The following is a 27124-nucleotide window of genomic DNA, read 5'->3' on the forward strand; positions in this document are numbered from 1 at the left end:
GCTGCGGGAGAAAACACTGACATGTCAGCGCTTTGAAAATCGCACACACGTACAAACGCACACGGACACACGTTCCGTGTGGTTTTACGTGTGTGTGCCTGCTACAATAGGGTAGCATTGCTGTACATGTCTCCGTGCCGCCGGTACGTGTAAAAAATGACAAACACGTGCCGGAGGCACGGATGTGTGGCGCAGGCCTTAGACAAGGATTTTGAGGATCAGGCCTCAATCCTAAAAGAGAGATTTTTGGATAAAAATTATCCCCTTACTACTATCAAGAGGGCATATCAGGCTACTAGAGGTTTGAAACAAATTGATCTTACCACTGAAAAAAACGTTGACTCCCCTGCTGATGAGGTTGACTCCAAGAATAAGTTCTCTGCCCACTTTTTGACTACCTTCAGCTGTGATGGGGACACTATCAAAAGCATCTTAAGGAAACATTGGAACATACTCCACAATGATCCATATTTGAAAGAGGTTCTACCTACCCACCCAGGGATCACGTACCGAAGGGCCTCTAGCCTAAAAAACCAATTGGCCCCCAGCAGGCTTAGGGACTTTTCTATTCCCTCCATTACAAATAAACCTATGGGTTCCTATAAATGCTTTGCTAAAAATTGCCTATGTTGTAAAACTATTCAGCATGAGAGGGTCAGTTTCGGTTTGGCCCCAGGTGGGGGGGATTTTCTTATAAAAGGACATCTCACTTGTCAATCCGATTTTGTCATTTACCTGATAGAGTGTGATTGTGATAAGCGTTATATTGGGAGAACTACTCAGGCACTACATAATAGAATTAACTCCCACAGACACAACATTAAAGTGGGTTTTATTCTTCATGGACTATCCCGACATACTACTCTATATCATGACAAAAAAATCAAACTAAAGGTCACCCCTATAGAATATATACCCCCATACATATCTAATCGGATAGAGGTTCTTAATAAGAAAGAAACATATTGGATTTATAAACTCAATACGTTAAAACCTCGTGGCCTCAATGAGGTCACGGATCTATTTTATTAAATACCATCGGGTTGTTTGTTTATATATTCATTTTATATTTATATTCATATATGTTTTTAGCGCCTTAGTGCTTTTTACATTATATATTTTTTAATTTTTATGTTTTTATTAATTCTTGTAACATGGTGTATAGTTTCATTTTGTGCATCCTTTATAGGTTTTTAGCTATGTTTTATGCCAGGTCTATTTTATGCTTTTACTATCATCATGCATCATATCTATAAGTTTTTTTTTGGGACACAGATTCATATCTGTTTTTTTATTAGCAATAATTGCCTCGAGCACACAAAATATATATATATTTATTTATTTATTTATTTATTTATTTTTTTTCCCACACTCCTGAACTTTCTTGAACTCACTCACTACATCATGTTCCTAAGCGGTTGGACTTTTTTCCATCTGGAACCTAGGCTATGGATTTTTTTCTCTTATATATTTTTTTCACGGATTCAGGGCATTTTGACTGTTTCTTTTCTTCCATCACCCAGCAACAGTAATTGCCTTGTTGGCTGCGTGGTCTCATGCTCTCACTGATCTATCCTATATACCCGGTTTTCCAGCACTGACATGTCTAAGTGAGTTCTAGGCTCATTTCATGTCCTCCCTGCACATACATATGTATATTTTTTGAGAGATAATCATGATCACACATAGATCTATTATTTTTGGTGTTTTTATGTTTTGAGTAATTTCATTATTTCACGATCTGAGATATGTGTTATCGCCACTATAATTGATTTTATTTTTCACATCCTTCATGAAGTTACTTGTATTGCGTCATGCTTCACTGCAATGCACCCTCTCCCGCCTTTTTTTTTTTTTTTTTTTTTTTTTGTTAGGGGCGGTCCTGTGATGTCATCAAATGTATTTATACTGTGTTAGTCTCCATTATGGTAGATTTGATGTGTTCTTATGCCTGATGGTCCTGAGGAAGGGAGCTGAGACTCCAGAAACGCGTAGACCTGTGCAAAATAAAGATCCATTAATCTGAATACCTGAGAAGTGATCATTGGCGCGGCTCAAATAAACCCTATTTTCCTCTATTGTTCTCTGTTATCTGCCGTCTGGGTTGCTGCTGCCTTGATCAAAACTTTCCATGCCTGCATAGTAGTTGTGACTTTCACAACTTCACTTGGTGAGTATTACTGCTCCCTGTCTCTACCCCGTGTGTTATTGGGGTAAAACCCTATTGCGCTTCTTCTCCACAGCTTTTTACTCTTCCACATAGCCGGCGGGAGCCGCGGGACGCAGGTAAGCGATGTTCATCGTTCCCGGGGTGTCACACGGAGCAATGTGTGATGCCATGGAAACGATGAACAACCGGCGCCATGTTTCATAAACGATTTTATGAAACCTAGCAACGAGTACACGACTCACGATTTGTGAGCGATTCTGCGTCGCTAGGAGGTGTCACACGAGACGACGTCGCAAGCGATGCCGGATGTGCGTCACGAAAACCGTGACCCCGACAATCTATCGCACGATAGATCATCTCGTGTAAGAATGCACCTCACCTTAAGAATGCAGGTGTAAAATATAAACACTAGATAAAAAAATGTGCAAATGCCACTGTGAATAAGAAGGTCTGCGGTAGCAGAGTCAGCATTTGCAGCCTATTGTTGCTGTGCTCATTAACCTTTGCATGCCCTGTCACCCAGCCGAAATAGCTCAGTTGGGAGAGCGTTAGACTGAAGATCTAAAGGTCCCTGGTTTGATCCCGGGTTTCGGCAGTATTTTTTTTTTTTTTTTACTTCTGAGCTCTTTGGTTTTACTTTAAGTTCATCACATGGAACCATAATATAATAAAAAGTTCTGCAGTTTCTCTTATACTTAATATTTCAGTTCTTCAAGACTCGTGCCGGTATTAAAGAGGAATATTGGTCGTCCGAGCAGGTTGTGAGGACGGATACTGGGAGTTGTAGTGGCTAGGTAATGTAGGTTATATAGGGGCGGAATAGATTCCTCTTTTGTTTTTTGGGACATGATTCCGACTTGTACAGATTTGGAGCAAATGTCATTTCCTAAATTGGGAATGGAGCCTGATTCCTCTGCTGGTTACAGTGTAATGGAAAAAGCGCTGAAGATTTATAAAGCTGGAGAGGAGTTTATATTACAGTGTTGTTTGCGGGATGTGGCAGACAGACAGTCATATGAGTGGGATATGGCGGCCTTTATTAAAGGGATATACCTGTTTAATAACAGATCACTAGGGAACGCTATCACTTTATGATCCTCAGTGCGCACAGCACTTCCTCCAGAGCAGCGCTCCGGACCATCCAGCTGTGCACAGAAGAGAAGCTGCTCCTATGCATGTACCTGAATAGTGTGCAGGAGCGCTGCTGTGCATAAGAAGGGTGCAAAGCATTAAATTAGGGCCCTTTAATTCCCATGATCAGGGCCGTATGGAAGGAAATGTTCCCGTTCAACAGTTTTCTGGTTACAATTGCTCAATTTGTAATCGCTCAGCAATGTTCCAATATACACTGCAAGATCTCTGTTTGCAGTCAGTGAACAGAGACATAAGCATACCATGTTATGGCTCCTTAGAAAAGCCACGTATTTAGCGCCATTGTATCTCGTCCTGGGAGACGTGGAGTGAGCACTTATGTTCGTCGTCCAGTCGTGAATTACTGGCTGTACTTGTTACTTGCATTGAATCAGCACACAATGTTACATGCATTGACTATGCAACCCCATCCGTCCCAGGTGGACTACATTGTCCAGCATGCCTCACGTCTCCATGTCCCCGGCCACTCTGACCAGGCTCTACATCTGTTCTGTGCTTCCTTCCTCTCATTTCCATACCGCCCCCTACTGGGTGACATTCAAAGGACACAAACAAAGTCTGGAAGTGGAATTGTCATCCCCATTACCATTGATATTCACAGTGCCGATCACTGTCCAGAATTAAATGGAAACATGCATAGCCTTACTGTCATGGGTAGGGTGGGCACATTGTCCATTGTCATCGGGGGCCACGGCACTACTGCATCTAAATAAAAAGAGTCAGATATTGATTGTATGTGCCAAGTATAATGCCGAGCAAAAGGCGAATACAGGTGGATAATAACTGGATTCCTGTAAAGGGCGCTTTAAAAAGGAAACACACTATGTTCAGCTCTGTAAATTGGGCGCTCTATAATACTAATAATAATATATTTATTCATTTACATAGCGCTGTTAATTCCACAGCGCTTTACATACAATTGCAACACTGTCCCCATTGGGGCTCACAATCTAGATACCCTGTGAGTATGTTTTTGGAGTGTGGGAGGAAACCCACGCAAACACGGGGAGAACATACAAACTCCTTGCAGATGGTGTCCTTAGTGGGATTTGAACCCAAAACCCCAGCGCTGCAAGACTGCAGTGCTAACCACTGAGCCACCACAAGACTGCAGTGCTAACCACTGAGCCACCACAAGACTGCAGTGCTAACCGCTGAGCCATTGTGCCGTGCCGCGCTCTATAGATGGTTCTGTAAATAGGGCGCTCTGTGTTTGGCTCTGTATATAGGACGCTCTGTGTTTGGCTCTGTATATAGGACGCTCCGTGTTTGGCTCTGTATATAGGACGCTCTGGGTTTGGCTCTGTATATAGGACGCTCTGTGTTTGGCTCTGTATATAGGACACTCTGTGTTTGGCTCTGTATATAGGACGCTCTGTATATAGGACGCTCCGTGTTTGGCTCTGTAAATAGGACGCTCTGTGTTTGGCTCTGTATATAGGGTGCTCTGTGTTTGGCTCTATTTATGGGGTGCTCTGTAAATAGGGCACTCTGTGTTTGGCTGTGTAAATAGAGTGCTCTGTGTTTGGCTCTGTAAATAGGGCGCTCTGTGTTTGGCTCTGTAAATAGAGCGCTCTGTGTTTGGCTCTGTAAATAGAGTGCTCTGTGTTTGGCTCTGTAAATAAGGCGCTCTGTGTTTGGCTCTATAAATAGAGCGCTCTGTGTTTGGCACTGTAAATAGAGTGCTCTGTGTTTGGCTCTGTATATAGGGCACTCTGAATTTGGCTCTGTTTATGGGTTGCTCTGTAAATAGGGCACTCTGTTTGGCTCTGTAAATAGGGTGCTTTATGTTTAGCTCTGTGTTTGGCTCTGTTTATAGGGCCTTCTGTGTTTGGCTCTGTAAATAGAGCACTCTGTGTTTGGCTCTGTATATAGGACGCTCTGTGTTTGGCTCTGTATATATGACGCTCTGTGTTTGGCTCTGTAAATAGGGCGCTTTATGTTTAGCTCCGTGTTTGGCTCTGTTTATAGGGCACTCTGTTTTTGGCTCTGTAAATAGAGCACTCTGTGTTTGGCTCTGTATATAGGACGCTCTGTGTTTGGCTCTGTTTATGGGGTGCTCTGTAAATAGGGCACTGTGTGTTTGGCTGTGTAAATAGAGTGCTCTGTGTTTGGCTCTGTAAATAAGGCACTCTGTGTTTGGCTGTGTAAATAGAGTGCTCTGTGTTTGGCTCTGTAAATAAGGCGCTTTGTGTTTGGCTCTGTGTTTGGCTCTGTAAATAAGGCGCTCTGTGTTTGGCTCTGTAAATAGAGCGCTCTGTGTTTGGCTCTGTAAATAAGGCGCTTTGTGTTTGGCTCTGTGTTTGGCTCTGTAAATAAGGCGCTCTGTGTTTGGCTCTGTAAATAGAGCGCAATGTGTTTGGCTCTGTAAATAGAGCGCTCTGTGTTTGGCTCTGTAAATAAGGTGCTCTGTGTTTGGCTCTGTAAATAAGGTGCTCTGTGTTTGTCTCTGTAAATAGGGCACTCTGTGTTTGGCTCTGTAAATAGAGCGCTCTGTGCTTGGCTCTGTAAATAGAGCGCTCTGTGTTTGGCTCTGTAAATAAGGCACTCTGTGTTTGGCTCTGTAAATAAGGTGCTCTGTGTTTGTCTCTGTAAATGGGGCACTCTGTGTTTGGCTCTGTAAATAGAGCGCTCTGTGTTTGGCTCTGTAAATAAGGCACTCTGTGTGTGGCTCTGTAAATAAGGTGCTCTGTGTTTGGCTCTGTAAATAGAGCGCTTTGTGTTTGGCTCTGTAAATAAGGCACTCTGTGTTTGGCTCTGTAAATAGGGCACTCTGTGTTTGGCTCTGTAAATAGAGCGCTCTGTGTTTGGCTCTGTAAATAAGGCGCTCTGTGTTTGGCTCTGTAAATAGAGCGCTCTGTATTTGGCTCTTTAAATAGAGCGCTCTGTGTTTGGCTCTGTAAATAAGGCGCTCTGTGTTTGGCTCTATAAATAGAGCACTCTGTGTTTTGCTCTGTATATAGGGCACTCTGTGTTTGGCTCTGTAAATAAGGCGCTCTGTGTTTGGCTCTGTAAATAAGGCACTCTGTGTTTGGCTCTGTAAATAAGGCGCTCTGTGTTTGGCTCTGTAAATAAGGCGCTCTGTGTTTGGCTCTGTAAATAAGGCGCTCTGTGTTTGGCTCTGTAAAAAAGGCACTCTGTGTTTGGCTCTGTAAATAGGGCACGCTGTGTTTGCCTCTGTAAATAAGGCACTCTGTGTTTGGCTCTGTAAATAGGGCACGCTGTGTTTGGCTCTGTAAATAGGGCACGCTGTGTTTGGCTCTGTAAATAGAGCACGCTGTGTTTGGATCTGTAAATAGGGCACGCTGTGTTTGGATCTGTAAATAGAGCGTTCTGTGTTTGGCTCTGTAAATAGAGCGCTCTGTGTTTAGCTCTGTAAATAAGGCGCTCTGTGTTTGGCTCTATAAATAGAGCGCTCTGTGTTTGGCACTGTAAATAGAGTGCTCTGTGTTTGGCTCTGTATATAGGGCACTCTGAATTTGGCTCTGTTTATGGGTTGCTCTGTAAATAGGGCACTCTGTTTGGCTCTGTAAATAGGGTGCTTTATGTTTAGCTCTGTGTTTGGCTCTGTTTATAGGGCCCTCTGTGTTTGGCTCTGTAAATAGAGCACTCTGTGTTTGGCTCTGTATATAGGGCACGCTGTGTTTGGATCTGTAAATAGAGCACGCTGTGTTTGGATCTGTAAATAGGGCACTCTGTTTGGCTCTGTAAATAGAGCGTTCTGTGTTTGGCTCTGTAAATAGAGCGCTCTGTGTTTGGCTCTGTAAATAGAGCGTTCTGTGTTTGGCTCTGTAAATAAGGTGCTCTGTGTTTGGCTCTGTAAATAGAGCACTCTGTGTTTGGCTCTGTATATAGGACGCTCCGTGTTTGGCTCTGTAAATAGGACGCTCTGTGTTTGGCTCTGTAAATAGAGCGCTCTGTGTTTGGCTCTGTAAATAGAGCGCTCTGTGTTTGGCTCTGTAAATAAGGCGCTCTGTGTTTGGCTCTGTAAATAAGGTGCTCTGTGTTTGGCTCTGTAAATAGGGCACGCTGTGTTTGGATCTGTAAATAGGGCACGCTGTGTTTGGATCTGTAAATAGGGCACGCTGTGTTTGGCTCTGTAAATAGAGTGTTCTGTGTTTGGCTCTGTAAATAGAGCGCTCTGTGTTTGGCTCTGTAAATAGAGCGTTCTGTGTTTGGCTCTGTAAATAAGGTGCTCTGTGTTTGGCTCTGTAAATAGAGCACTCTGTGTTTGGCTCTGTATATAGGACGCTCCGTGTTTGGCTCTGTAAATAGGACGCTCTGTGTTTGGCTCTGTAAATAGAGTGCTCTGTGTTTGGCTCTGTAAATAAGGCGCTTTGTAAATAAGGCGCTCTGTGTTTGGCTCTGTAAATAAGGCGCTCTGTGTTTGGCTCTGTAAATAAGGCGCTCTGTGTTTGGCTCTGTAAATAGGGCACGCTGTGTTTGGCTCTGTAAATAGAGCGCTCTGTGTTTGGCTCTGTAAATAGAGCGCTCTGTGTTTGGCTCTGTAAATAGAGCGCTCTGTGTTTGGCTCTGTAAATAAGGCGCTCTGTGTTTGGCTCTGTAAATAAGGTGCTCTGTGTTTGGCTCTGTAAATAAGGTGCTCTGTGTTTGGCTCTGTAAATAAGGCACTCTGTGTTTGGCTCTGTAAATAGGGCACGCTGTGTTTCGCTCTGTAAATAGAGCACGCTGTGTTTGGATCTGTAAATAGGGCACGCTGTGTTTGGATCTGTAAATAGGGTACTCTGTGTTTGGCTCTGTAAATAGAGCGCTCTGTGTTTGGCTCTGTAAATAGAGCGCTCTGTGTTTGGCTCTGTAAATAAGGCGCTCTGTGTTTGGCTCTGTAAATAAGGTGCTCTGTGTTTGGCTCTGTAAATAGGGCACGCTGTGTTTGGATCTGTAAATAGGGCACGCTGTGTTTGGATCTGTAAATAGGGCACGCTGTGTTTGGCTCTGTAAATAGAGTGTTCTGTGTTTGGCTCTGTAAATAGAGCGCTCTGTGTTTGGCTCTGTAAATAGAGCGTTCTGTGTTTGGCTCTGTAAATAAGGTGCTCTGTGTTTGGCTCTGTAAATAGGGCACTCTGTGTTTGGCTCTGTAAATAGAGCGCTCTGTGTTTGGCTCTGTAAATAGGGCACGCTGTGTTTGGCTCTGTAAATAAGGCGCTCTGTGTTTGGCTCTGTAAATAAGGTGCTCTGTGTTTGGCTCTGTAAATAAGGCACTCTGTGTTTGGCTCTGTAAATAGGGCACGCTGTGTTTGGCTCTGTAAATAGAGCACGCTGTGTTTGGATCTGTAAATAGGGCACGCTGTGTTTGGCTCTGTAAATAGGGCACGCTGTGTTTGGCTCTGTAAATAGAGCACGCTGTGTTTGGATCTGTAAATAGGGCACGCTGTGTTTGGATCTGTAAATAGGGCACTCTGTGTTTGGCTCTGTAAATAGAGCGCTCTGTGTTTGGCTCTGTAAATAAGGCACTCTGTGTTTGGCTCTGTAAATAAGGTGCTCTGTGTTTGGCTCTGTAAATAGAGCGCTTTGTGTTTGGCTCTGTAAATAAGGCACTCTGTGTTTGGCTCTGTAAATAGGGCACTCTGTGTTTGGCTCTGTAAATAGAGCGCTCTGTGTTTGGCTCTGTAAATAAGGCGCTCTGTGTTTGGCTCTGTAAATAGAGCGCTCTGTATTTGGCTCTTTAAATAGAGCGCTCTGTGTTTGGCTCTGTAAATAAGGCGCTCTGTGTTTGGCTCTATAAATAGAGCACTCTGTGTTTTGCTCTGTATATAGGGCACTCTGTGTTTGGCTCTGTAAATAAGGCGCTCTGTGTTTGGCTCTGTAAATAAGGTGCTCTGTGTTTCGCTCTGTAAATAGAGCGCTCTGTGTTTGGCTCTGTATATAGGGCACTCTGTGTTTGGCTCTGTATATAGGACGCTCTGTGTTTGTCTCTGTATATAGGGCACTCTGTGTTTGGCTCTGTAAATAAGGTGCTCTGTGTTTGGCTCTATAAATAGAGCACTCTGTGTTTGGCTCTGCATATAGGGCACTCTGTGTTTGGCTCTGTAAATAGAGCGCTCTGTGTTTGGCTCTGTAAATAGAACTCTCTGTGTTTGGCTCTGTAAATAAGGCGCTCTGTGTTTGGCTCTGTAAATAAGGTGCTCTGTGTTTGGCTCTGTAAATAGAACTCTCTGTGTTTGGCTCTGTAAATAAGGCGCTCTGTGTTTGGCTCTGTAAATAAGGCGCTCTGTGTTTGGCTCTGTAAATAAAGCGCTCTGTGTTTGGCTCTGTTTATAGGGCGCACTGTGTTTGGCTCTGTAAATAGAGCGCTCTGTGTTTGGCTCTGTAAATAGAGCACTCTGTGTTTGGCTCTGTATATAGGACGCTCTGTGTTTGGCTCTGTATATAGGACGCTCCGTGTTTGGCTCTGTAAATAGGACGCTCTGTGTTTGGCTCTGTAAATAGAGTGCTCTGTGTTTGGCTCTGAAAATAAGGCGCTTTGTAAATAAGGCGCTCTGTGTTTGGCTCTGTAAATAAGGCGCTCTGTGTTTGGCTCTGTAAATAAGGCGCTCTGTGTTTGGCTCTGTAAATAGAGTGCTATGTGTTTGGCTCTGTAAATAAGGCGCTCTGTGTTTGGCTCTGTAAAAAAGGCACTCTGTGTTTGGCTCTGTAAATAGGGCACGCTGTGTTTGCCTCTGTAAATAAGGCACTCTGTGTTTGGCTCTGTAAATAGGGCACGCTGTGTTTGGCTCTGTAAATAGAGCACGCTGTGTTTGGATCTGTAAATAGGGCACGCTGTGTTTGGATCTGTAAATAGGGCACGCTGTGTTTGGCTCTGTAAATAGAGCGTTCTGTGTTTGGCTCTGTAAATAGAGCGCTCTGTGATTGGCTCTGTAAATAAGGCGCTCTGTGTTTGGCTCTGTAAATAAGGTGCTCTGTGTTTGGCTCTGTAAATAGGGCACGCTGTGTTTGGATCTGTAAATAGGGCACGCTGTGTTTGGATCTGTAAATAGGGCACGCTGTGTTTGGCTCTGTAAATAGAGTGTTCTGTGTTTGGCTCTGTAAATAGAGCGTTCTGTGTTTGGCTCTGTAAATAAGGTGCTCTGTGTTTGGCTCTGTAAATAGGGCACTCTGTGTTTGTCTCTGTAAATAGAGCGCTCTGTGTTTGGCTCTGTAAATAGGGCACTCTGTGTTTGGCTCTGTAAATAGGGCACTCTGTGTTTGGCTCTGTAAATAGAGCGCTCTGTGTTTGGCTCTGTAAATAGAGCGCTCTGTGTTTGGCTCTGTAAATAAGGCGCTCTGTGTTTGGCTCTGTAAATAAGGTGCTCTGTGTTTGGCTCTGTAAATAAGGCACTCTGTGTTTGGCTCTGTAAATAGGGCACGCTGTGTTTGGCTCTGTAAATAGAGCACGCTGTGTTTGGATCTGTAAATAGAGCACGCTGTGTTTGGATCTGTAAATAGGGCACTCTGTGTTTGGCTCTGTAAATAGAGCGCTCTGTGTTTGGCTCTGTAAATAAGGCACTCTGTGTTTGGCTCTGTAAATAAGGTGCTCTGTGTTTGGCTCTGTAAATAGAGCGCTCTGTGTTTGGCTCTGTAAATAAGGCGCTCTGTGTTTGGCTCTGTAAATAGAGCGCTCTGTATTTGGCTCTTTAAATAGAGCGCTCTGTGTTTGGCTCTGTAAATAAGGCGCTCTGTGTTTGGCTCTATAAATAGAGCGCTCTGTGTTTTGCTCTGTATATAGGGCACTCTGTGTTTGGCTCTGTAAATAAGGCGCTCTGTGTTTGGCTCTGTAAATAAGGTGCTCTGTGTTTCGCTCTGTAAATAGAGCGCTCTGTGTTTGGCTCTGTATATAGGGCACTCTGTGTTTGGCTCTGTATATAGGACGCTCTGTGTTTGTCTCTGTATATAGGGCACTCTGTGTTTGGCTCTGTAAATAAGGTGCTCTGTGTTTGGCTCTATAAATAGAGCACTCTGTGTTTGGCTCTGCATATAGGGCACTCTGTGTTTGGCTCTGTAAATAGAGCGCTCTGTGTTTGGCTCTGTAAATAGAACTCTCTGTGTTTGGCTCTGTAAATAAGGCGCTCTATGTTTGGCTCTGTAAATAAGGTGCTCTGTGTTTGGCTCTGTAAATAGAACTCTCTGTGTTTGGCTCTGTAAATAAGGCGCTCTGTGTTTGGCTCTGTAAATAAGGCGCTCTGTGTTTGGCTCTGTAAATAAAGCGCTCTGTGTTTGGCTCTGTTTATAGGGCGCACTGTGTTTGGCTCTGTAAATAGAGCGCTCTGTGTTTGGCTCTGTAAATAGAGCACTCTGTGTTTGGCTCTGTATATAGGACGCTCTGTGTTTGGCTCTGTATATAGGACGCTCCGTGTTTGGCTCTGTAAATAGGACGCTCTGTGTTTGGCTCTGTAAATAGAGTGCTCTGTGTTTGGCTCTGAAAATAAGGCGCTTTGTAAATAAGGCGCTCTGTGTTTGGCTCTGTAAATAAGGCGCTCTGTGTTTGGCTCTGTAAATAAGGCGCTCTGTGTTTGGCTCTGTAAATAAGGCGCTCTGTGTTTGGCTCTGTAAATAAGGCGCTCTGTGTTTGGCTCTGTAAATAGAGTGCTATGTGTTTGGCTCTGTAAATAAGGCGCTCTGTGTTTGGCTCTGTAAATAAGGCACTCTGTGTTTGGCTCTGTAAATAGGGCACGCTGTGTTTGCCTCTGTAAATAGAGCACGCTGTGTTTGGATCTGTAAATAGGGCACGCTGTGTTTGGATCTGTAAATAGGGCACGCTGTGTTTGGCTCTGTAAATAGAGCGTTCTGTGTTTGGCTCTGTAAATAGAGCGCTCTGTGTTTGGCTCTGTAAATAGAGCGTTCTGTGTTTGGCTCTGTAAATAAGGCGCTCTGTGTTTGGCTCTGTAAATAGGGCACTCTGTGTTTGGCTCTGTAAATAGAGCGCTCTGTGTTTGGCTCTGTAAATAGAGCGCTCTGTGTTTGGCTCTGTAAATAGAGCGCTCTGTGTTTGGCTCTGTAAATAAGGCGCTCTGTGTTTGGCTCTGTAAATAAGGTGCTCTGTGTTTGGCTCTGTAAATAGGGCACGCTGTGTTTGGCTCTGTAAATAAGGCACTCTGTGTTTGGCTCTGTAAATAGGGCACGCTGTGTTTGGCTCTGTAAATAGAGCACGCTGTGTTTGGATCTGTAAATAGGGCACGCTGTGTTTGGATCTGTAAATAGGGCACTCTGTGTTTGGCTCTGTAAATAGAGCGTTCTGTGTTTGGCTCTGTAAATAGAGCGCTCTGTGTTTGGCTCTGTAAATAGAGCGTTCTGTGTTTGGCTCTGTAAATAAGGTGCTCTGTGTTTGGCTCTGTAAATAGGGCACTCTGTTTGGCTCTGTAAATAGAGCGCTCTGTGTTTGGCTCTGTAAATAGAGCGCTCTGTGTTTGGCTCTGTAAATAAGGCGCTCTGTGTTTGGCTCTGTAAATAAGGCGCTCTGTGTTTGGCTCTGTAAATAAGGTGCTCTGTGTTTGGCTCTGTAAATAGGGCACGCTGTGTTTGGCTCTGTAAATAGAGCACGCTGTGTTTGGATCTGTAAATAGGGCACGCTGTGTTTGGATCTGTAAATAGGGCACTCTGTGTTTGGCTCTGTAAATAGAGCATTCTGTGTTTGGCTCTGTAAATAGAGCGCTCTGTGTTTGGCTCTGTAAATAGAGCGTTCTGTGTTTGGCTCTGTAAATAAGGTGCTCTGTGTTTGGCTCTGTAAATAGGGCACTCTGTGTTTGGCTCTGTAAATAGAGCGCTCTGTGTTTGGCTCTGTAAATAGAGCGCTCTGTGTTTGGCTCTGTAAATAGAGCACGCTGTGTTTGGCTCTGTAAATAAGGCACTCTGTGTTTGGCTCTGTAAATAGGGCACGCTGTGTTTGGCTCTGTAAATAGAGCACGCTGTGTTTGGATCTGTAAATAAGGCACTCTGTGTTTGGCTCTGTAAATAGGGCACGCTGTGTTTGGATCTGTAAATAGGGCACGCTGTGTTTGGCTCTGTAAATAGAGCGTTCTGTGTTTGGCTCTGTAAATAGAGCGCTCTGTGTTTGGCTCTGTAAATAAGGCGCTCTGTGTTTGGCTCTGTAAATAAGGTGCTCTGTGTTTGGCTCTGTAAATAAGGCACTCTGTGTTTGGCTCTGTAAATAGGGCACGCTGTGTTTGGCTCTGTAAATAGAGCACGCTGTGTTTGGATCTGTAAATAGAGCACGCTGTGTTTGGATCTGTAAATAGGGCACTCTGTGTTTGGCTCTGTAAATAGAGCGCTCTGTGTTTGGCTCTGTAAATAAGGCACTCTGTGTTTGGCTCTGTAAATAAGGTGCTCTGTGTTTGGCTCTGTAAATAGAGCGCTCTGTGTTTGGCTCTGTAAATAAGGCGCTCTGTGTTTGGCTCTGTAAATAGAGCGCTCTGTATTTGGCTCTTTAAATAGAGCGCTCTGTGTTTGGCTCTGTAAATAAGGCGCTCTGTGTTTGGCTCTATAAATAGAGCACTCTGTGTTTTGCTCTGTATATAGGGCACTCTGTGTTTGGCTCTGTAAATAAGGCGCTCTGTGTTTGGCTCTGTAAATAAGGTGCTCTGTGTTTCGCTCTGTAAATAGAGCGCTCTGTGTTTGGCTCTGTATATAGGGCACTCTGTGTTTGGCTCTGTATATAGGACGCTCTGTGTTTGTCTCTGTATATAGGGCACTCTGTGTTTGGCTCTGTAAATAAGGTGCTCTGTGTTTGGCTCTATAAATAGAGCACTCTGTGTTTGGCTCTGCATATAGGGCACTCTGTGTTTGGCTCTGTAAATAGAGCGCTCTGTGTTTGGCTCTGTAAATAGAACTCTCTGTGTTTGGCTCTGTAAATAAGGCGCTCTGTGTTTGGCTCTGTAAATAAGGTGCTCTGTGTTTGGCTCTGTAAATAGAACTCTCTGTGTTTGGCTCTGTAAATAAGGCGCTCTGTGTTTGGCTCTGTAAATAAGGCGCTCTGTGTTTGGCTCTGTAAATAAAGCGCTCTGTGTTTGGCTCTGTTTATAGGGCGCACTGTGTTTGGCTCTGTAAATAGAGCGCTCTGTGTTTGGCTCTGTAAATAGAGCACTCTGTGTTTGGCTCTGTATATAGGACGCTCTGTGTTTGGCTCTGTATATAGGACGCTCCGTGTTTGGCTCTGTAAATAGGACGCTCTGTGTTTGGCTCTGTAAATAGAGTGCTCTGTGTTTGGCTCTGAAAATAAGGCGCTTTGTAAATAAGGCGCTCTGTGTTTGGCTCTGTAAATAAGGCGCTCTGTGTTTGGCTCTGTAAATAAGGCGCTCTGTGTTTGGCTCTGTAAATAAGGCGCTCTGTGTTTGGCTCTGTAAATAAGGCGCTCTGTGTTTGGCTCTGTAAATAGGGCACGCTGTGTTTGCCTCTGTAAATAGAGCACGCTGTGTTTGGATCTGTAAATAGGGCACGCTGTGTTTGGATCTGTAAATAGGGCACGCTGTGTTTGGCTCTGTAAATAGAGCGTTCTGTGTTTGGCTCTGTAAATAGAGCGCTCTGTGTTTGGCTCTGTAAATAGAGCGTTCTGTGTTTGGCTCTGTAAATAAGGCGCTCTGTGTTTGGCTCTGTAAATAGGGCACTCTGTGTTTGGCTCTGTAAATAGAGCGCTCTGTGTTTGGCTCTGTAAATAGAGCGCTCTGTGTTTGGCTCTGTAAATAAGGCGCTCTGTGTTTGGCTCTGTAAATAAGGTGCTCTGTGTTTGGCTCTGTAAATAGGGCACGCTGTGTTTGGCTCTGTAAATAAGGCACTCTGTGTTTGGCTCTGTAAATAGGGCACGCTGTGTTTGGCTCTGTAAATAGAGCACGCTGTGTTTGGATCTGTAAATAGGGCACGCTGTGTTTGGATCTGTAAATAGGGCACTCTGTGTTTGGCTCTGTAAATAGAGCGTTCTGTGTTTGGCTCTGTAAATAGAGCGCTCTGTGTTTGGCTCTGTAAATAGAGCGTTCTGTGTTTGGCTCTGTAAATAAGGTGCTCTGTGTTTGGCTCTGTAAATAGAGCGCTCTGTGTTTGGCTCTGTAAATAGAGCGCTCTGTGTTTGGCTCTGTAAATAAGGCGCTCTTTGTTTGGCTCTGTAAATAAGGCGCTCTGTGTTTGGCTCTGTAAATAAGGTGCTCTGTGTTTGGCTCTGTAAATAGGGCACGCTGTGTTTGGATCTGTAAATAGGGCACTCTGTGTTTGGCTCTGTAAATAGAGCATTCTGTGTTTGGCTCTGTAAATAGAGCGCTCTGTGTTTGGCTCTGTAAATAGAGCGTTCTGTGTTTGGCTCTGTAAATAAGGTGCTCTGTGTTTGGCTCTGTAAATAGGGTACTCTGTGTTTGGCTCTGTAAATAGAGCGCTCTGTGTTTGGCTCTGTAAATAGAGCGCTCTGTGTTTGGCTCTGTAAATAAGGCGCTCTGTGTTTGGCTCTGTAAATAAGGTGCTCTGTGTTTGGCTCTGTAAATAGGGCACGCTGTGTTTGGATCTGTAAATAGGGCACGCTGTGTTTGGATCTGTAAATAGGGCACGCTGTGTTTGGCTCTGTAAATAGAGCGCTCTGTGCTTGGCTCTGTAAATAGAGCGCTCTGTGTTTGGCTCTGTAAATAGAGCGTTCTGTGTTTGGCTCTGTAAATAAGGTGCTCTGTGTTTGGCTCTGTAAATAGGGCACTCTGTGTTTGGCTCTGTAAATAGAGCGCTCTGTGTTTGGCTCTGTAAATAGGGCACGCTGTGTTTGGCTCTGTAAATAAGGCGCTCTGTGTTTGGCTCTGTAAATAAGGTGCTCTGTGTTTGGCTCTGTAAATAAGGTGCTCTGTGTTTGGCTCTGTAAATAGGGCACGCTGTGTTTGGCTCTGTAAATAAGGCACTCTGTGTTTGGCTCTGTAAATAGGGCACGCTGTGTTTGGCTCTGTAAATAAGGCACTCTGTGTTTGGCTCTGTAAATAGAGCACGCTGTGTTTGGATCTGTAAATAGGGCACGCTGTGTTTGGATCTGTAAATAGGGCACTCTGTGTTTGGCTCTGTAAATAGAGCGTTCTGTGTTTGGCTCTGTAAATAGAGCGCTCTGTGTTTGGCTCTGTAAATAGAGCGTTCTGTGTTTAGCTCTGTAAATAAGGTGCTCTGTGTTTGGCTCTGTAAATAGGGCACTCTGTGTTTGGCTCTGTAAATAGAGCGCTCTGTGTTTGGCTCTGTAAATAAGGCGCTCTGTGTTTGGCTCTGTAAAAAAGGCACTCTGTGTTTGGCTCTGTAAATAGGGCACGCTGTGTTTGCCTCTGTAAATAAGGCACTCTGTGTTTGGCTCTGTAAATAGGGCACGCTGTGTTTGGCTCTGTAAATAGGGCACGCTGTGTTTGGCTCTGTAAATAGAGCACGCTGTGTTTGGATCTGTAAATAGGGCACGCTGTGTTTGGATCTGTAAATAGAGCGTTCTGTGTTTGGCTCTGTAAATAGAGCGCTCTGTGTTTAGCTCTGTAAATAAGGCGCTCTGTGTTTGGCTCTATAAATAGAGCGCTCTGTGTTTGGCACTGTAAATAGAGTGCTCTGTGTTTGGCTCTGTATATAGGGCACTCTGAATTTGGCTCTGTTTATGGGTTGCTCTGTAAATAGGGCACTCTGTTTGGCTCTGTAAATAGGGTGCTTTATGTTTAGCTCTGTGTTTGGCTCTGTTTATAGGGCCCTCTGTGTTTGGCTCTGTAAATAGAGCACTCTGTGTTTGGCTCTGTATATAGGGCACGCTGTGTTTGGATCTGTAAATAGAGCACGCTGTGTTTGGATCTGTAAATAGGGCACTCTGTGTTTGGCTCTGTAAATAGAGCGTTCTGTGTTTGGCTCTGTAAATAGAGCGCTCTGTGTTTGGCTCTGTAAATAGAGCGTTCTGTGTTTGGCTCTGTAAATAAGGTGCTCTGTGTTTGGCTCTGTAAATAGAGCACTCTGTGTTTGGCTCTGTATATAGGACGCTCCGTGTTTGGCTCTGTAAATAGGACGCTCTGTGTTTGGCTCTGTAAATAGAGCGCTCTGTGTTTGGCTCTGTAAATAGAGCGCTCTGTGTTTGGCTCTGTAAATAAGGCGCTCTGTGTTTGGCTCTGTAAATAAGGTGCTCTGTGTTTGGCTCTGTAAATAGGGCACGCTGTGTTTGGATCTGTAAATAGGGCACGCTGTGTTTGGATCTGTAAATAGGGCACGCTGTGTTTGGCTCTGTAAATAGAGTGTTCTGTGTTTGGCTCTGTAAATAGAGCGCTCTGTGTTTGGCTCTGTAAATAGAGCGTTCTGTGTTTGGCTCTGTAAATAAGGTGCTCTGTGTTTGGCTCTGTAAATAGAGCACTCTGTGTTTGGCTCTGTATATAGGACGCTCCGTGTTTGGCTCTGTAAATAGGACGCTCTGTGTTTGGCTCTGTAAATAGAGTGCTCTGTGTTTGGCTCTGTAAATAAGGCGCTTTGTAAATAAGGCGCTCTGTGTTTGGCTCTGTAAATAAGGCGCTCTGTGTTTGGCTCTGTAAATAAGGCGCTCTGTGTTTGGCTCTGTAAATAGGGCACGCTGTGTTTGGCTCTGTAAATAGAGCGCTCTGTGTTTGGCTCTGTAAATAGAGCGCTCTGTGTTTGGCTCTGTAAATAGAGCGCTCTGTGTTTGGCTCTGTAAATAAGGCGCTCTGTGTTTGGCTCTGTAAATAAGGTGCTCTGTGTTTGGCTCTGTAAATAAGGTGCTCTGTGTTTGGCTCTGTAAATAAGGCACTCTGTGTTTGGCTCTGTAAATAGGGCACGCTGTGTTTCGCTCTGTAAATAGAGCACGCTGTGTTTGGATCTGTAAATAGGGCACGCTGTGTTTGGATCTGTAAATAGGGTACTCTGTGTTTGGCTCTGTAAATAGAGCGCTCTGTGTTTGGCTCTGTAAATAGAGCGCTCTGTGTTTGGCTCTGTAAATAAGGCGCTCTGTGTTTGGCTCTGTAAATAAGGTGCTCTGTGTTTGGCTCTGTAAATAGGGCACGCTGTGTTTGGATCTGTAAATAGGGCACGCTGTGTTTGGATCTGTAAATAGGGCACGCTGTGTTTGGCTCTGTAAATAGAGTGTTCTGTGTTTGGCTCTGTAAATAGAGCGCTCTGTGTTTGGCTCTGTAAATAGAGCGTTCTGTGTTTGGCTCTGTAAATAAGGTGCTCTGTGTTTGGCTCTGTAAATAGGGCACTCTGTGTTTGGCTCTGTAAATAGAGCGCTCTGTGTTTGGCTCTGTAAATAGGGCACGCTGTGTTTGGCTCTGTAAATAAGGCGCTCTGTGTTTGGCTCTGTAAATAAGGTGCTCTGTGTTTGGCTCTGTAAATAAGGCACTCTGTGTTTGGCTCTGTAAATAGGGCACGCTGTGTTTGGCTCTGTAAATAGAGCACGCTGTGTTTGGATCTGTAAATAGGGCACGCTGTGTTTGGATCTGTAAATAGGGCACTCTGTGTTTGGCTCTGTAAATAGAGCGCTCTGTGTTTGGCTCTGTAAATAAGGCACTCTGTGTTTGGCTCTGTAAATAAGGTGCTCTGTGTTTGGCTCTGTAAATAGAGCGCTTTGTGTTTGGCTCTGTAAATAAGGCACTCTGTGTTTGGCTCTGTAAATAGGGCACTCTGTGTTTGGCTCTGTAAATAGAGCGCTCTGTGTTTGGCTCTGTAAATAAGGCGCTCTGTGTTTGGCTCTGTAAATAGAGCGCTCTGTATTTGGCTCTTTAAATAGAGCGCTCTGTGTTTGGCTCTGTAAATAAGGCGCTCTGTGTTTGGCTCTATAAATAGAGCACTCTGTGTTTTGCTCTGTATATAGGGCACTCTGTGTTTGGCTCTGTAAATAAGGCGCTCTGTGTTTGGCTCTGTAAATAAGGTGCTCTGTGTTTCGCTCTGTAAATAGAGCGCTCTGTGTTTGGCTCTGTATATAGGGCACTCTGTGTTTGGCTCTGTATATAGGACGCTCTGTGTTTGTCTCTGTATATAGGGCACTCTGTGTTTGGCTCTGTAAATAAGGTGCTCTGTGTTTGGCTCTATAAATAGAGCACTCTGTGTTTGGCTCTGCATATAGGGCACTCTGTGTTTGGCTCTGTAAATAGAGCGCTCTGTGTTTGGCTCTGTAAATAGAACTCTCTGTGTTTGGCTCTGTAAATAAGGCGCTCTGTGTTTGGCTCTGTAAATAAGGTGCTCTGTGTTTGGCTCTGTAAATAGAACTCTCTGTGTTTGGCTCTGTAAATAAGGCGCTCTGTGTTTGGCTCTGTAAATAAGGCGCTCTGTGTTTGGCTCTGTAAATAAAGCGCTCTGTGTTTGGCTCTGTTTATAGGGCGCACTGTGTTTGGCTCTGTAAATAGAGCGCTCTGTGTTTGGCTCTGTAAATAGAGCACTCTGTGTTTGGCTCTGTATATAGGACGCTCTGTGTTTGGCTCTGTATATAGGACGCTCCGTGTTTGGCTCTGTAAATAGGACGCTCTGTGTTTGGCTCTGTAAATAGAGTGCTCTGTGTTTGGCTCTGAAAATAAGGCGCTTTGTAAATAAGGCGCTCTGTGTTTGGCTCTGTAAATAAGGCGCTCTGTGTTTGGCTCTGTAAATAAGGCGCTCTGTGTTTGGCTCTGTAAATAGAGTGCTATGTGTTTGGCTCTGTAAATAAGGCGCTCTGTGTTTGGCTCTGTAAAAAAGGCACTCTGTGTTTGGCTCTGTAAATAGGGCACGCTGTGTTTGCCTCTGTAAATAAGGCACTCTGTGTTTGGCTCTGTAAATAGGGCACGCTGTGTTTGGCTCTGTAAATAGAGCACGCTGTGTTTGGATCTGTAAATAGGGCACGCTGTGTTTGGATCTGTAAATAGGGCACGCTGTGTTTGGCTCTGTAAATAGAGCGTTCTGTGTTTGGCTCTGTAAATAGAGCGCTCTGTGATTGGCTCTGTAAATAGAGCGTTCTGTGTTTGGCTCTGTAAATAAGGCGCTCTGTGTTTGGCTCTGTAAATAGGGCACTCTGTGTTTGGCTCTGTAAATAGAGCGCTCTGTGTTTGGCTCTGTAAATAGAGCGCTGTGTTTGGCTCTGTAAATAGAGCGCTCTGTGTTTGGCTCTGTAAATAAGGCGCTCTGTGTTTGGCTCTGTAAATAAGGTGCTCTGTGTTTGGCTCTGTAAATAAGGTGCTCTGTGTTTGGCTCTGTAAATAAGGCACTCTGTGTTTGGCTCTGTAAATAGGGCACGCTGTGTTTCGCTCTGTAAGTAGAGCACGCTGTGTTTGGATCTGTAAATAGGGCACGCTGTGTTTGGATCTGTAAATAGGGTACTCTGTGTTTGGCTCTGTAAATAGAGCGCTCTGTGTTTGGCTCTGTAAATAGAGCGCTCTGTGTTTGGCTCTGTAAATAAGGCGCTCTGTGTTTGGCTCTGTAAATAAGGTGCTCTGTGTTTGGCTCTGTAAATAGGGCACGCTGTGTTTGGATCTGTAAATAGGGCACGCTGTGTTTGGATCTGTAAATAGGGCACGCTGTGTTTGGCTCTGTAAATAGAGTGTTCTGTGTTTGGCTCTGTAAATAGAGCGTTCTGTGTTTGGCTCTGTAAATAAGGTGCTCTGTGTTTGGCTCTGTAAATAGGGCACTCTGTGTTTGGCTCTGTAAATAGAGCGCTCTGTGTTTGGCTCTGTAAATAGGGCACTCTGTGTTTGGCTCTGTAAATAGGGCACTCTGTGTTTGGCTCTGTAAATAGAGCGCTCTGTGTTTGGCTCTGTAAATAGAGCGCTCTGTGTTTGGCTCTGTAAATAAGGCGCTCTGTGTTTGGCTCTGTAAATAAGGTGCTCTGTGTTTGGCTCTGTAAATAAGGCACTCTGTGTTTGGCTCTGTAAATAGGGCACGCTGTGTTTGGCTCTGTAAATAGAGCACGCTGTGTTTGGATCTGTAAATAGAGCACGCTGTGTTTGGATCTGTAAATAGGGCACTCTGTGTTTGGCTCTGTAAATAGAGCGCTCTGTGTTTGGCTCTGTAAATAAGGCACTCTGTGTTTGGCTCTGTAAATAAGGTGCTCTGTGTTTGGCTCTGTAAATAGAGCGCTCTGTGTTTGGCTCTGTAAATAAGGCGCTCTGTGTTTGGCTCTGTAAATAGAGCGCTCTGTATTTGGCTCTTTAAATAGAGCGCTCTGTGTTTGGCTCTGTAAATAAGGCGCTCTGTGTTTGGCTCTATAAATAGAGCGCTCTGTGTTTTGCTCTGTATATAGGGCACTCTGTGTTTGGCTCTGTAAATAAGGCGCTCTGTGTTTGGCTCTGTAAATAAGGTGCTCTGTGTTTCGCTCTGTAAATAGAGCGCTCTGTGTTTGGCTCTGTATATAGGGCACTCTGTGTTTGGCTCTGTATATAGGACGCTCTGTGTTTGTCTCTGTATATAGGGCACTCTGTGTTTGGCTCTGTAAATAAGGTGCTCTGTGTTTGGCTCTATAAATAGAGCACTCTGTGTTTGGCTCTGCATATAGGGCACTCTGTGTTTGGCTCTGTAAATAGAGCGCTCTGTGTTTGGCTCTGTAAATAGAACTCTCTGTGTTTGGCTCTGTAAATAAGGCGCTCTATGTTTGGCTCTGTAAATAAGGTGCTCTGTGTTTGGCTCTGTAAATAGAACTCTCTGTGTTTGGCTCTGTAAATAAGGCGCTCTGTGTTTGGCTCTGTAAATAAGGCGCTCTGTGTTTGGCTCTGTAAATAAAGCGCTCTGTGTTTGGCTCTGTTTATAGGGCGCACTGTGTTTGGCTCTGTAAATAGAGCGCTCTGTGTTTGGCTCTGTAAATAGAGCACTCTGTGTTTGGCTCTGTATATAGGACGCTCTGTGTTTGGCTCTGTATATAGGACGCTCCGTGTTTGGCTCTGTAAATAGGACGCTCTGTGTTTGGCTCTGTAAATAGAGTGCTCTGTGTTTGGCTCTGAAAATAAGGCGCTTTGTAAATAAGGCGCTCTGTGTTTGGCTCTGTAAATAAGGCGCTCTGTGTTTGGCTCTGTAAATAAGGCGCTCTGTGTTTGGCTCTGTAAATAAGGCGCTCTGTGTTTGGCTCTGTAAATAAGGCGCTCTGTGTTTGGCTCTGTAAATAGAGTGCTATGTGTTTGGCTCTGTAAATAAGGCGCTCTGTGTTTGGCTCTGTAAATAAGGCACTCTGTGTTTGGCTCTGTAAATAGGGCACGCTGTGTTTGCCTCTGTAAATAGAGCACGCTGTGTTTGGATCTGTAAATAGGGCACGCTGTGTTTGGATCTGTAAATAGGGCACGCTGTGTTTGGCTCTGTAAATAGAGCGTTCTGTGTTTGGCTCTGTAAATAGAGCGCTCTGTGTTTGGCTCTGTAAATAGAGCGTTCTGTGTTTGGCTCTGTAAATAAGGCGCTCTGTGTTTGGCTCTGTAAATAGGGCACTCTGTGTTTGGCTCTGTAAATAGAGCGCTCTGTGTTTGGCTCTGTAAATAGAGCGCTCTGTGTTTGGCTCTGTAAATAGAGCGCTCTGTGTTTGGCTCTGTAAATAAGGCGCTCTGTGTTTGGCTCTGTAAATAAGGTGCTCTGTGTTTGGCTCTGTAAATAGGGCACGCTGTGTTTGGCTCTGTAAATAAGGCACTCTGTGTTTGGCTCTGTAAATAGGGCACGCTGTGTTTGGCTCTGTAAATAGAGCACGCTGTGTTTGGATCTGTAAATAGGGCACGCTGTGTTTGGATCTGTAAATAGGGCACTCTGTGTTTGGCTCTGTAAATAGAGCGTTCTGTGTTTGGCTCTGTAAATAGAGCGCTCTGTGTTTGGCTCTGTAAATAGAGCGTTCTGTGTTTGGCTCTGTAAATAAGGTGCTCTGTGTTTGGCTCTGTAAATAGGGCACTCTGTTTGGCTCTGTAAATAGAGCGCTCTGTGTTTGGCTCTGTAAATAGAGCGCTCTGTGTTTGGCTCTGTAAATAAGGCGCTCTGTGTTTGGCTCTGTAAATAAGGCGCTCTGTGTTTGGCTCTGTAAATAAGGTGCTCTGTGTTTGGCTCTGTAAATAGGGCACGCTGTGTTTGGCTCTGTAAATAGAGCACGCTGTGTTTGGATCTGTAAATAGGGCACGCTGTGTTTGGATCTGTAAATAGGGCACTCTGTGTTTGGCTCTGTAAATAGAGCATTCTGTGTTTGGCTCTGTAAATAGAGCGCTCTGTGTTTGGCTCTGTAAATAGAGCGTTCTGTGTTTGGCTCTGTAAATAAGGTGCTCTGTGTTTGGCTCTGTAAATAGGGCACTCTGTGTTTGGCTCTGTAAATAGAGCGCTCTGTGTTTGGCTCTGTAAATAGAGCGCTCTGTGTTTGGCTCTGTAAATAGAGCGCTCTGTGTTTGGCTCTGTAAATAAGGCGCTCTGTGTTTGGCTCTGTAAATAAGGCGCTCTGTGTTTGGCTCTGTAAATAAGGTGCTCTGTGTTTGGCTCTGTAAATAGGGCACGCTGTGTTTGGCTCTGTAAATAGAGCACGCTGTGTTTGGATCTGTAAATAGGGCACGCTGTGTTTGGATCTGTAAATAGGGCACTCTGTGTTTGGCTCTGTAAATAGAGCATTCTGTGTTTGGCTCTGTAAATAGAGCGCTCTGTGTTTGGCTCTGTAAATAGAGCGTTCTGTGTTTGGCTCTGTAAATAAGGTGCTCTGTGTTTGGCTCTGTAAATAGGGCACTCTGTGTTTGGCTCTGTAAATAGAGCGCTCTGTGTTTGGCTCTGTAAATAGAGCGCTCTGTGTTTGGCTCTGTAAATAGAGCACGCTGTGTTTGGCTCTGTAAATAAGGCACTCTGTGTTTGGCTCTGTAAATAGGGCACGCTGTGTTTGGCTCTGTAAATAGAGCACGCTGTGTTTGGATCTGTAAATAAGGCACTCTGTGTTTGGCTCTGTAAATAGGGCACGCTGTGTTTGGATCTGTAAATAGGGCACGCTGTGTTTGGCTCTGTAAATAGAGCGTTCTGTGTTTGGCTCTGTAAATAGAGCGCTCTGTGTTTGGCTCTGTAAATAGAGCGCTCTGTGTTTGGCTCTGTAAATAGAGCGTTCTGTGTTTGGCTCTGTAAATAAGGTGCTCTGTGTTTGGCTCTGTAAATAGAGCGCTCTGTGTTTGGCTCTGTAAATAGAGCGCTCTGTGTTTGGCTCTGTAAATAAGGCGCTCTGTGTTTGGCTCTGTAAATAAGGTGCTCTGTGTTTGGCTCTGTAAATAGGGCACGCTGTGTTTGGATCTGTAAATAGGGCACGCTGTGTTTGGATCTGTAAATAGGGCACGCTGTGTTTGGCTCTGTAAATAGAGCGTTCTGTGTTTGGCTCTGTAAATAGAGCGCTCTGTGTTTGGCTCTGTAAATAGAGCGTTCTGTGTTTGGCTCTGTAAATAAGGTGCTCTGTGTTTGGCTCTGTAAATAGGGCACTCTGTGTTTGGCTCTGTAAATAGAGCGCTCTGTGTTTGGCTCTGTAAATAGGGCACGCTGTGTTTGGCTCTGTAAATAAGGCGCTCTGTGTTTGGCTCTGTAAATAAGGTGCTCTGTGTTTGGCTCTGTAAATAAGGTGCTCTGTGTTTGGCTCTGTAAATAGGGCACGCTGTGTTTGGCTCTGTAAATAAGGCACTCTGTGTTTGGCTCTGTAAATAGGGCACGCTGTGTTTGGCTCTGTAAATAAGGCACTCTGTGTTTGGCTCTGTAAATAGAGCACGCTGTGTTTGGATCTGTAAATAGGGCACGCTGTGTTTGGATCTGTAAATAGGGCACTCTGTGTTTGGCTCTGTAAATAGAGCGTTCTGTGTTTGGCTCTGTAAATAGAGCGCTCTGTGTTTGGCTCTGTAAATAGAGCGTTCTGTGTTTAGCTCTGTAAATAAGGTGCTCTGTGTTTGGCTCTGTAAATAGGGCACTCTGTGTTTGGCTCTGTAAATAGAGCGCTCTGTGTTTGGCTCTGTAAATAGAGCGCTCTGTGTTTGGCTCTGTAAATAAGGCGCTCTGTGTTTGGCTCTGTAAATAAGGCGCTCTGTGTTTGGCTCTGTAAATAAAGCGCTCTGTGTTTGGCTCTGTTTATAGGGCGCACTGTGTTTGGCTCTGTAAATAGAGCGCTCTGTGTTTGGCTCTGTAAATAGAGCACTCTGTGTTTGGCTCTGTATATAGGACGCTCTGTGTTTGGCTCTGTATATAGGACGCTCCGTGTTTGGCTCTGTAAATAGGACGCTCTGTGTTTGGCTCTGTAAATAGAGTGCTCTGTGTTTGGCTCTGAAAATAAGGCGCTTTGTAAATAAGGCGCTCTGTGTTTGGCTCTGTAAATAAGGCGCTCTGTGTTTGGCTCTGTAAATAAGGCGCTCTGTGTTTGGCTCTGTAAATAAGGCGCTCTGTGTTTGGCTCTGTAAATAGAGTGCTATGTGTTTGGCTCTGTAAATAAGGCGCTCTGTGTTTGGCTCTGTAAAAAAGGCACTCTGTGTTTGGCTCTGTAAATAGGGCACGCTGTGTTTGCCTCTGTAAATAGAGCACGCTGTGTTTGGATCTGTAAATAGGGCACGCTGTGTTTGGATCTGTAAATAGGGCACGCTGTGTTTGGCTCTGTAAATAGAGCGTTCTGTGTTTGGCTCTGTAAATAGAGCGCTCTGTGTTTGGCTCTGTAAATAGAGCGTTCTGTGTTTGGCTCTGTAAATAAGGCGCTCTGTGTTTGGCTCTGTAAATAGGGCACTCTGTGTTTGGCTCTGTAAATAGAGCGCTCTGTGTTTGGCTCTGTAAATAGAGCGCTCTGTGTTTGGCTCTGTAAATAGAGCGCTCTGTGTTTGGCTCTGTAAATAAGGCGCTCTGTGTTTGGCTCTGTAAATAAGGTGCTCTGTGTTTGGCTCTGTAAATAGGGCACGCTGTGTTTGGCTCTGTAAATAAGGCACTCTGTGTTTGGCTCTGTAAATAGGGCACGCTGTGTTTGGCTCTGTAAATAGAGCACGCTGTGTTTGGATCTGTAAATAGGGCACGCTGTGTTTGGATCTGTAAATAGGGCACTCTGTGTTTGGCTCTGTAAATAGAGCGTTCTGTGTTTGGCTCTGTAAATAGAGCGCTCTGTGTTTGGCTCTGTAAATAGAGCGTTCTGTGTTTGGCTCTGTAAATAAGGTGCTCTGTGTTTGGCTCTGTAAATAGGGCACTCTGTGTTTGGCTCTGTAAATAGAGCGCTCTGTGTTTGGCTCTGTAAATAGAGCGCTCTGTGTTTGGCTCTGTAAATAAGGCGCTCTGTGTTTGGCTCTGTAAATAAGGTGCTCTGTGTTTGGCTCTGTAAATAAGGCACTCTGTGTTTGGCTCTGTAAATAGGGCACGCTGTGTTTGGCTCTGTAAATAGAGCACGCTGTGTTTGGATCTGTAAATAGAGCACGCTGTGTTTGGATCTGTAAATAGGGCACTCTGTGTTTGGCTCTGTAAATAGAGCGCTCTGTGTTTGGCTCTGTAAATAAGGCACTCTGTGTTTGGCTCTGTAAATAAGGTGCTCTGTGTTTGGCTCTGTAAATAGAGCGCTCTGTGTTTGGCTCTGTAAATAAGGCGCTCTGTGTTTGGCTCTGTAAATAGAGCGCTCTGTATTTGGCTCTTTAAATAGAGCGCTCTGTGTTTGGCTCTGTAAATAAGGCGCTCTGTGTTTGGCTCTATAAATAGAGCACTCTGTGTTTTGCTCTGTATATAGGGCACTCTGTGTTTGGCTCTGTAAATAAGGCGCTCTGTGTTTGGCTCTGTAAATAAGGTGCTCTGTGTTTCGCTCTGTAAATAGAGCGCTCTGTGTTTGGCTCTGTATATAGGGCACTCTGTGTTTGGCTCTGTATATAGGACGCTCTGTGTTTGTCTCTGTATATAGGGCACTCTGTGTTTGGCTCTGTAAATAAGGTGCTCTGTGTTTGGCTCTATAAATAGAGC

General features: G+C 44.6%; 1 protein-coding gene and 1 non-coding gene across 6 annotated transcripts in view; both read left to right on the forward strand.

Moving 5' to 3' along the window:
• Positions 1 to 27124, forward strand: part of CCDC30 (coiled-coil domain containing 30) — a 195804-nt gene that overhangs the window by 16481 nt on the left and 152199 nt on the right. The gene's annotated exons all lie outside the window — the stretch shown is intronic.
• TRNAF-GAA (transfer RNA phenylalanine (anticodon GAA)) lies at positions 2693 to 2765 on the forward strand. Its single transcript has one exon. It is a non-coding gene; the product is annotated as a tRNA-Phe (tRNA).

Source organism: Anomaloglossus baeobatrachus, chromosome 11 (assembly GCF_048569485.1).
Source record: "Anomaloglossus baeobatrachus isolate aAnoBae1 chromosome 11, aAnoBae1.hap1, whole genome shotgun sequence".
Lineage (NCBI taxonomy): Eukaryota > Metazoa > Chordata > Amphibia > Anura > Aromobatidae > Anomaloglossus > Anomaloglossus baeobatrachus.